Below are 6948 nucleotides of genomic sequence, written 5' to 3' on the forward strand. Positions count from 1 at the left end.
GTGAAGGTTCCAGGATTCTCAGATGAGTTTTTATTTAAATGGTGATATGGAAACAGACTGCCTGGAATGGTCTCCTGGTGAGCTCTTTCTCCTAGGAGACAGGTAGGAGGAGGCAGGTCTGCTCCTGGGTCACTAAGAATCTGAAATCATGATCTCATCTTCTTTCCTCCACGAGGGATTCCTTTTGTTCATGGACCAGAGCAGAGTTGGGCTTTCTATAGCACTAAACTAGAGAAACTAAACAGCAGAAGCTATAATTCATGCTGCCATTAGCCCCTTGAGACAACCCTTCCTCATTGCTTCCTCATGCTTGGTCCATTGAATGAGGAAGGGAAACTCCTCTTTTTGTATCAGCATTCAGTATGTTAAGCTAGTGGTGTAAGACAATCAATATTTATTGTTCTACCAATCATGTCCATAGATATATTATGCTGGACCCCAGAATCTAGAAGACATCTAAAGAGAATAGGCATTTGTTATATATATTTGTTGAGTGCAAGGATAAACGAATGGTAGAATGGGAGTAGTAGAAACCTTATTTCATATGAGGCATGTGGCAGACTTTGCTGTTTGCCAACCAAACGTATATTTCCTTCTTCTTCTTTACCAATGGAACTTGCTTTTTATTTGCACTCTCTCAGTGAAATTTCCCCAAGCCCCTGGCAGTAGGGAAAATGAGCCATGTGACACAGTTTGAATCTATGAGGTGTAATTGAAGAACTTCTGGGGAAGTTGGTTTTCTTCTTTTCTCCTTTCTCCTCTTTCTTCTTGTGAGGCTGAAGTTGGAAGAGCCATCTTACCATCAAAAGATGATAAATGTGAGGATGAAAGTCACAGGCTGAAAACGGCAGACTGAATGAATAGGAAGCTGGGTGCTGATGCCATCTTAAGGCTGCTGCAATAGCCCGGGGTACATTATGCTTTTGAAAAATATTCAACCTGTTTTAGATAAGTCACTGTGGTTGGGTTTTCAGTTCCGTGAAGCTGAGTTCCATCCTTACTGATAGGAGGAACTTGAGGCCCAGGAAGTTTCATCTTGACTAAGGTCACAGTGATAGTGTGAGCCAGAAATAAGACAGAACCCAGGTCTGTTAATTAAACCAGCCCTCTGATTAACTCCTCTTTCCACTGTTACCAATGTTGGATTGAAAGCACCCTCAAAAGTACAATAAGATTAAAGAGTTTTAAAGTATTTTTGGAAGAGGTTTGATAAATATTGTTTTCTGACTGATTTGGTGAACAAAGGAGAGCTGAAGACTCTCATGAACACAGCAGTTTTGCTTTGGAGTATATGCTCTAGTCTAAATGGGAGCTCCTTAAAAGAATATTTATTTAGTAGAAGAGAAAATAAAATGCCAGGAGAGTGTTCTTTTAGAGCTTTATTACTAATGTTTACTCTGCCCTCATGTATTATAGAAAATGAAAATTAAATCTGGTAAATTTTATTTGGGTTTTGATATTTCAGAACTTTGACCTAGCCTTCCATATGTTTTTATTTTTTATTTTTAAAGAAATCAAGAAAAGGCTAGAGGTACAACTGACAATGTGTATTTTCTTGATGTTCTCTTATTGTGTTAGTGTATGAAACCTTTGGCATTATGTCTCAAAAAACTGTTTTTAAATGACATTTGGAAAGCATCTGCACTGTTCACTTAGTTTGTTCCTGGGTAAATAGTCCTCTACGTTTGGAAGTGACTTATATAGAAGAGAGCAGATAAGGAGAGAAGAGGACCCAGTTCATATGGTATTTCATTTGCTGAGATGACTCAGCAGGGAAGCATTTCCATAAATCAACCAGAGGGTTTTCCTTTGTAAGCCACAGAGAAACTGCTCTGCAATTTTGCACTTGGTGCATTTGTCAGCATCAGGTAATTTCCCAAAGGTAGGATAAAGCAAAGCAAATGCTTCAGTCCATTCTTTGGGTGTCATACTACCTTTTAGAAAACAAGGTAAGGATGTAGTTCAGACAGTGCCATCAATAACCTACTCCTTACTATACTCATTAGTCAATTTCTATTATTTTACTTAGTTGCTGCTCTCACTTTCATTGTAGTTCTTCATACATTAATACATTAATACGTTAATGAGATACGTTAATACATGTCAGATAACTTCCTCCAACTGATGTGTTTACTCTGACTCAGTTCTGTCCTTCTTTTCATGTTTTTCACTGGCCACAAGTCCAAAGACATATGGATGTCATGGGACTCTGACTAGTTCTTCACTTTGTCCTGTTTTTTCCACCGCAACTCAAAAGTCAGGCCAACAACAGGCCAGTCTGGGGCTGCTGCCATTTTGCTGCTGCCATCTTGCTCTCAGCCTTCGGGTAGAGTCAACACAGAGGATGACAAAGCAGACAAATGGAAAGTCCTTGATGACATACACCACTGATCACACTGCCTCTGGAGCACAGCCCATTCGTGTCTTAGTAGCTCATTCGCGTCTTAGTTTCATGGCACAGTAAATGTTCTTCTGGTTTATGAATAATTTTTATAGCATAAACACGTCTTATATGGACATAGACATGCATGGGACATGTTACTACTAAAAACTTATTCCTTGCGTATCTGAAATCCAAATTTACCTGGGCATCCTGTATTTTATCTGGCAGCCCAACTGTAGGCTCCTGAAAAGACTTCTGAGGTGCTTGTTGGGGTGCATGGATCCCTATCTTCCTGGGGTTCTGAATCATGTTTGTCTGAGACTCATTTTTAATTAAAGACCATCCACTGGGTGAGCTTTTCCCCAATTTAATAAAGAAGAATAGCAGGGTTTCACGTTGGACACTGGGCTAGGCAAGGTGAGCCCTAGCTAGGCAAGGTGAGCCCTCTGCTCCCTTGTCCTTCCTTCTTTGCACTATTCTTTGCCTCTTGGCACTACTCTTTCCAACTTTCCAGGAAACTAGTGCTTCTTCTGCTCTTTGGCCATCGGAAACCCTCTTGGGCCTGTGGTTCGAGCAAGCCCCAGTGTTGCTTCTTTCTTCCTCCCTTTCTCCACAACCCACCCTCACTTCAGCAATATTCAGGGAACACTAGGCTGTGACTGGCTGGCTGACAGACCTGGCTCTTCTGGGAGCATCTGCTCTTTGACTCCACCATCCCAGCCCTAGCGACCCTCTGGCTCCTGATTGGAGAGACTTCCTGTTCTGTCTTGAAGGACACCTCTCCCTGGTCATCATGCCCACCTGGACCCTCTAGCCCCAGCCCAGGAGTCCCAGAGCTCTGTCTCCATTTCTCTGTCTGGCTTGGTTTCTTCAGTGAAGGTCTTGTTCTCCCCAGAGGCTCTGGGGCTGTCTGGAGGTCATGCAGCCTTGCAGACAGCCCCCACCTTTCCCTGCGATATGCCCGCATCTCACCAGCTTCCTGTGATGGCCAGAAACAGACTTGTCTCTTCCTGTTTCTCATCAGCCCCCCTCTCCTCGGGCCCACCCAGTAGGTTCCTGCTTTCAATTGGTGAGAAGTCTTGAGCCCTCAGTTCATTTGCTGCAAAGATAAAGATCTCAATTATAGGTGCCACAATCTTCAAAGAGAAGGAGTGAAGTATTACATTATTTTGTTACTAAACATGTCTGGCTCCCTTACCCGGGGTCATAATGGTAGGAAGAGGGCAGCAAGAAAAACCAGTTTCTCAACAAGTTGAAAGATTCTCCAGAGTTCTAATTCCCATTAAGCAACCACATATCGAGCATAATTTTTACATATGTGTCCTAATTTATTCCTTCTAACAGTTTTTTTTTTAAGATAATGAAAGTGAAATATTTATGTCTCTTTTACCTCCAACCCAACACTGTCTCCATTATGGGGCTGTCACCCTTATGAATGTGCTTGTGATGGGCTGAATTGTACTTCCACCCCAAATTCATGGGTTGAAGCACCAACCCTCAGCACCTGAGAATGTGTCCGTAATTGGAGGTGATAAAATTAAAATGAGGCCTTGAAAATGAATAAACAATAGGACTAGTGTCCCTATAAGTAGACTAGAGGCCTGATGCATGAAATTCGTGCAAGAGTAGGCCTTCCTTCCCCAGGCTGGTGGCACCAGCTTCCCTCTGGCACCCGGGACCCGGGCTTCCCTAGCAGCTCCCAGTTTCATTTGGAAGGTCATCCGGAAGGACATCTGGTCTAATTAGCATATTACACTTTTATTATTATAGACTAGAGGCCCAGTGCATGATTGAATCATGCACGTGTAGGGTCCCCTACACGCTTTCGCTTTTCGCGGGGGAGCTGGGTGCCTGTCCGCTGGTGCACCAGGCCTTTCAGAAGCCTCCGGCTCGGCGGAGGCTTCTGAAAGGCCTGGTGCCAGAGCAGACAGGTACCCAGGTCCCCCAATTTGTTTTTTTTGTTTTGTTTTGTTTTGTTTTTGTTTTTGATTTTGCTGTGAAAGAGCTCATTTATTGGGGTGGTGGACTCAGTGGATCCAAAGTGGAGAGCTGGTGAAGGGATCGGTGGCTTCCAGTTTCAAGCGCTGGTTCTCAGTCCTGTTTATGGATCGCTTCAGCGAGGCTGGGCCAGGTCAGGGCCGCAGGCACTTTGGCATCCGGGCCAGGGATGCTCTCCAGGCCCCACAGGGTGAAGCGGCTGAAACTGGCGAGGCACGAATAAAGCGGTCGAAGTCCCACTCCAGCGCCTCCGGGGGTTCCACCAGCTCCTGCTCGTCCTTGTTGGATCCCGCTGAAAAGTCCTGCTTCCCCACCGACTTCTCTTCCATCACCATCACGTATCCCAGCAGGCCAGGCGGCACCTCCACCTCCTCGCCCCTCAGACTGCGGCCCCGAAACGACACTTCGAGTCCATCGGGACCCTGACGGATGGCCGGGGTGAAAAAGCGCCCTAGAGGGGCGGGCCGGTTAACCCGGACTTCACAGGACAGGAGGTGCAGCGTGTGCGCAGAGTGACGGGGCGTAGGTGGATGCGGTGCTTCTCCATGTCTTCCTAGTCGCTGCTCTCCATCCTCTGCCGGGTTTCCGTGGCTCGCTGACTGAGGCCAGAGCTCACTCCCCCACTTTTGATGATCCGCGGCCGCTGAGGGGGGCTACCCTGCTGTTGAGAGGCGTAGGGGGCGGGACCCCCTCAGCGGCCCAGGATCTGGCCTTTGAGAGGCACAGGGGGCAGGAGTCCCACCCCCTGCACCTCTCAACAGCAGGGTAGCCCGCTCAGTGGCAGCGGATCCGTGCCTCTCAATGGCTGGATAGGCCACCCCAAGTCCCGCCCCCCAGCCTCCCGCCGCCCAATCGTGGGCGTAGCGGAGTGATGGTAATTTACATGTTACTCTATTATTATATAGGATGATATTAGGACACAGACACACACGGAGGGAAGACCATGTGAGGGCACAGGGAGAAGACAGCCATCTGCAAGCCAAGGCGGGAGGCCTCAGAGAAAACCAACCCTGCTAGCACCTTGGTCTCAGACTTCCAGCCTCCAGAAAGGTGAGGGAGTAAATCATGCTGTGTAAGCCCCACAAGTCTGGGTTACTCTGTTCTGACAGCCTTAGCAGACTGGCAGCCTTTCATCACATTTCAAGGTTACCATTTCTCTGGGCTGGTATGAGGCCTCAGGTGGCAGGTTGTGAGGGAAATGCACAGGGGCCAGGGATAATCCCAGGCAGCATTCCAGGTGCGCTTACTCTCTGCCTGTCCTGGACCCTTGCTCTCTGTTCAAAGCCCCTTGTCCCCATAGTTGCTGCCAAGTCCCAATCATAAAAAGGACTGGTGGGAAGGAAGGAATAGAGGATCGAGAAGACACCTAAGGGATATTCCCTGAGCCGCATCCCAGTGATGTAGGGTCTTGCTTCCAAATTTTATAAAGGCTATGCTTATGACTGAAAGAATCCACATAGAGAATGGCAGAAGCAAAGTAAAATGAAGGAAAGAGCAGAAAACTCTAATTTAATGGTAGTAATATCACCTTCTATTTGCAAAATACATTATAGGTTACCAAACAACACTGTATGGTGGACGGAAGAAGTACGATACATGTGAGGTGAGTGAAGGTGATCATCTTGCCCAAAGGCATGTGAAGAGTAAGACCTGGGGACAGACACAGCTTCTGCACCTGGAGCTGCACAATGTTCAGTGTGTGCTCCCAGTGTCCATTGTTTCGGTGGCTCCTCATTTGGTGAAAATGTTGAGATTTCCCCCCATCACCCTGGTGGTAGGGGCTTGCCTGAGTGGTGCCTGCCACTGGGAGCCACCCGCTGTTCCCTGAGTTCTTTCACTTTCCCCTCTTCTCCACAGAAGAGGACCCTGTGATTTTGCCAGGTTTGACAGCCATAACACCCACGTTGACAGCCCTCAAGGCTTCCCAGACAGAAGCCAAACAAAGTCAAAGTTGGCTGTGTTTCCACCCTGCCCCCGCCGCCACCCCAGCATGGCTCCTTTTAAAATTTAAGCTCAGCGTGTTACCTTTCTGAAAAACATTTTAATTTTATTGTTGACAGCATTACAGGTGTCTCCCATTGTCTCCCATTTTGCCTCCCTCCACTCACCCCACAGCCCCGGGCCTTCCCCATGCTATTCTGTGTCCATGGGCTATGCATATATGCATATATATTCTTTGGTTAATCTCCTGTCCCCCCCCTCACCCCCCCGCCCGCTACTGAGATCTGTTATTCTGTTCCATGCACCCATACCTCTGGATCTATTTTGTTTATCAGTTTATTTTGGTCTTCAGATTCCACAATAAGTGAGGTCATGTGATATTTGTCTTTTTCTGTTTCCTTTTCTTAAATTCGCAATGTATTCTAAAGTAAAAAGAAAGGCGATCGCCCTAGTGATTAAGTTTCAGAAGGATCACCTTTAAGAAGGGCTGTAAATGCTGCTGCTGGAAGGCCAGGGTATTTAAAGAATGTGAACAGGAATTCTCGTTTCTAAGCCCTTTATTTCATTTGCACAGTGCTAGGGCATTTGTCACGAGAAGGGCATTTCACAGCTATCGGGTCAAGTGC

At 46.6% G+C, this 6948-nt stretch overlaps 1 pseudogene; it reads right to left on the minus strand.

The window, feature by feature from the left end:
* Positions 1-4474: 4474 nt before the first annotated feature.
* On the minus strand, positions 4475-4952 carry LOC103298118 (ribonuclease H2 subunit C-like; annotated as a pseudogene).
* Between the last annotated feature and the right edge of the window lie 1996 nt (positions 4953-6948).

This window comes from Eptesicus fuscus, chromosome 9 (genome assembly GCF_027574615.1).
Source record: "Eptesicus fuscus isolate TK198812 chromosome 9, DD_ASM_mEF_20220401, whole genome shotgun sequence".
NCBI lineage: Eukaryota > Metazoa > Chordata > Mammalia > Chiroptera > Vespertilionidae > Eptesicus > Eptesicus fuscus.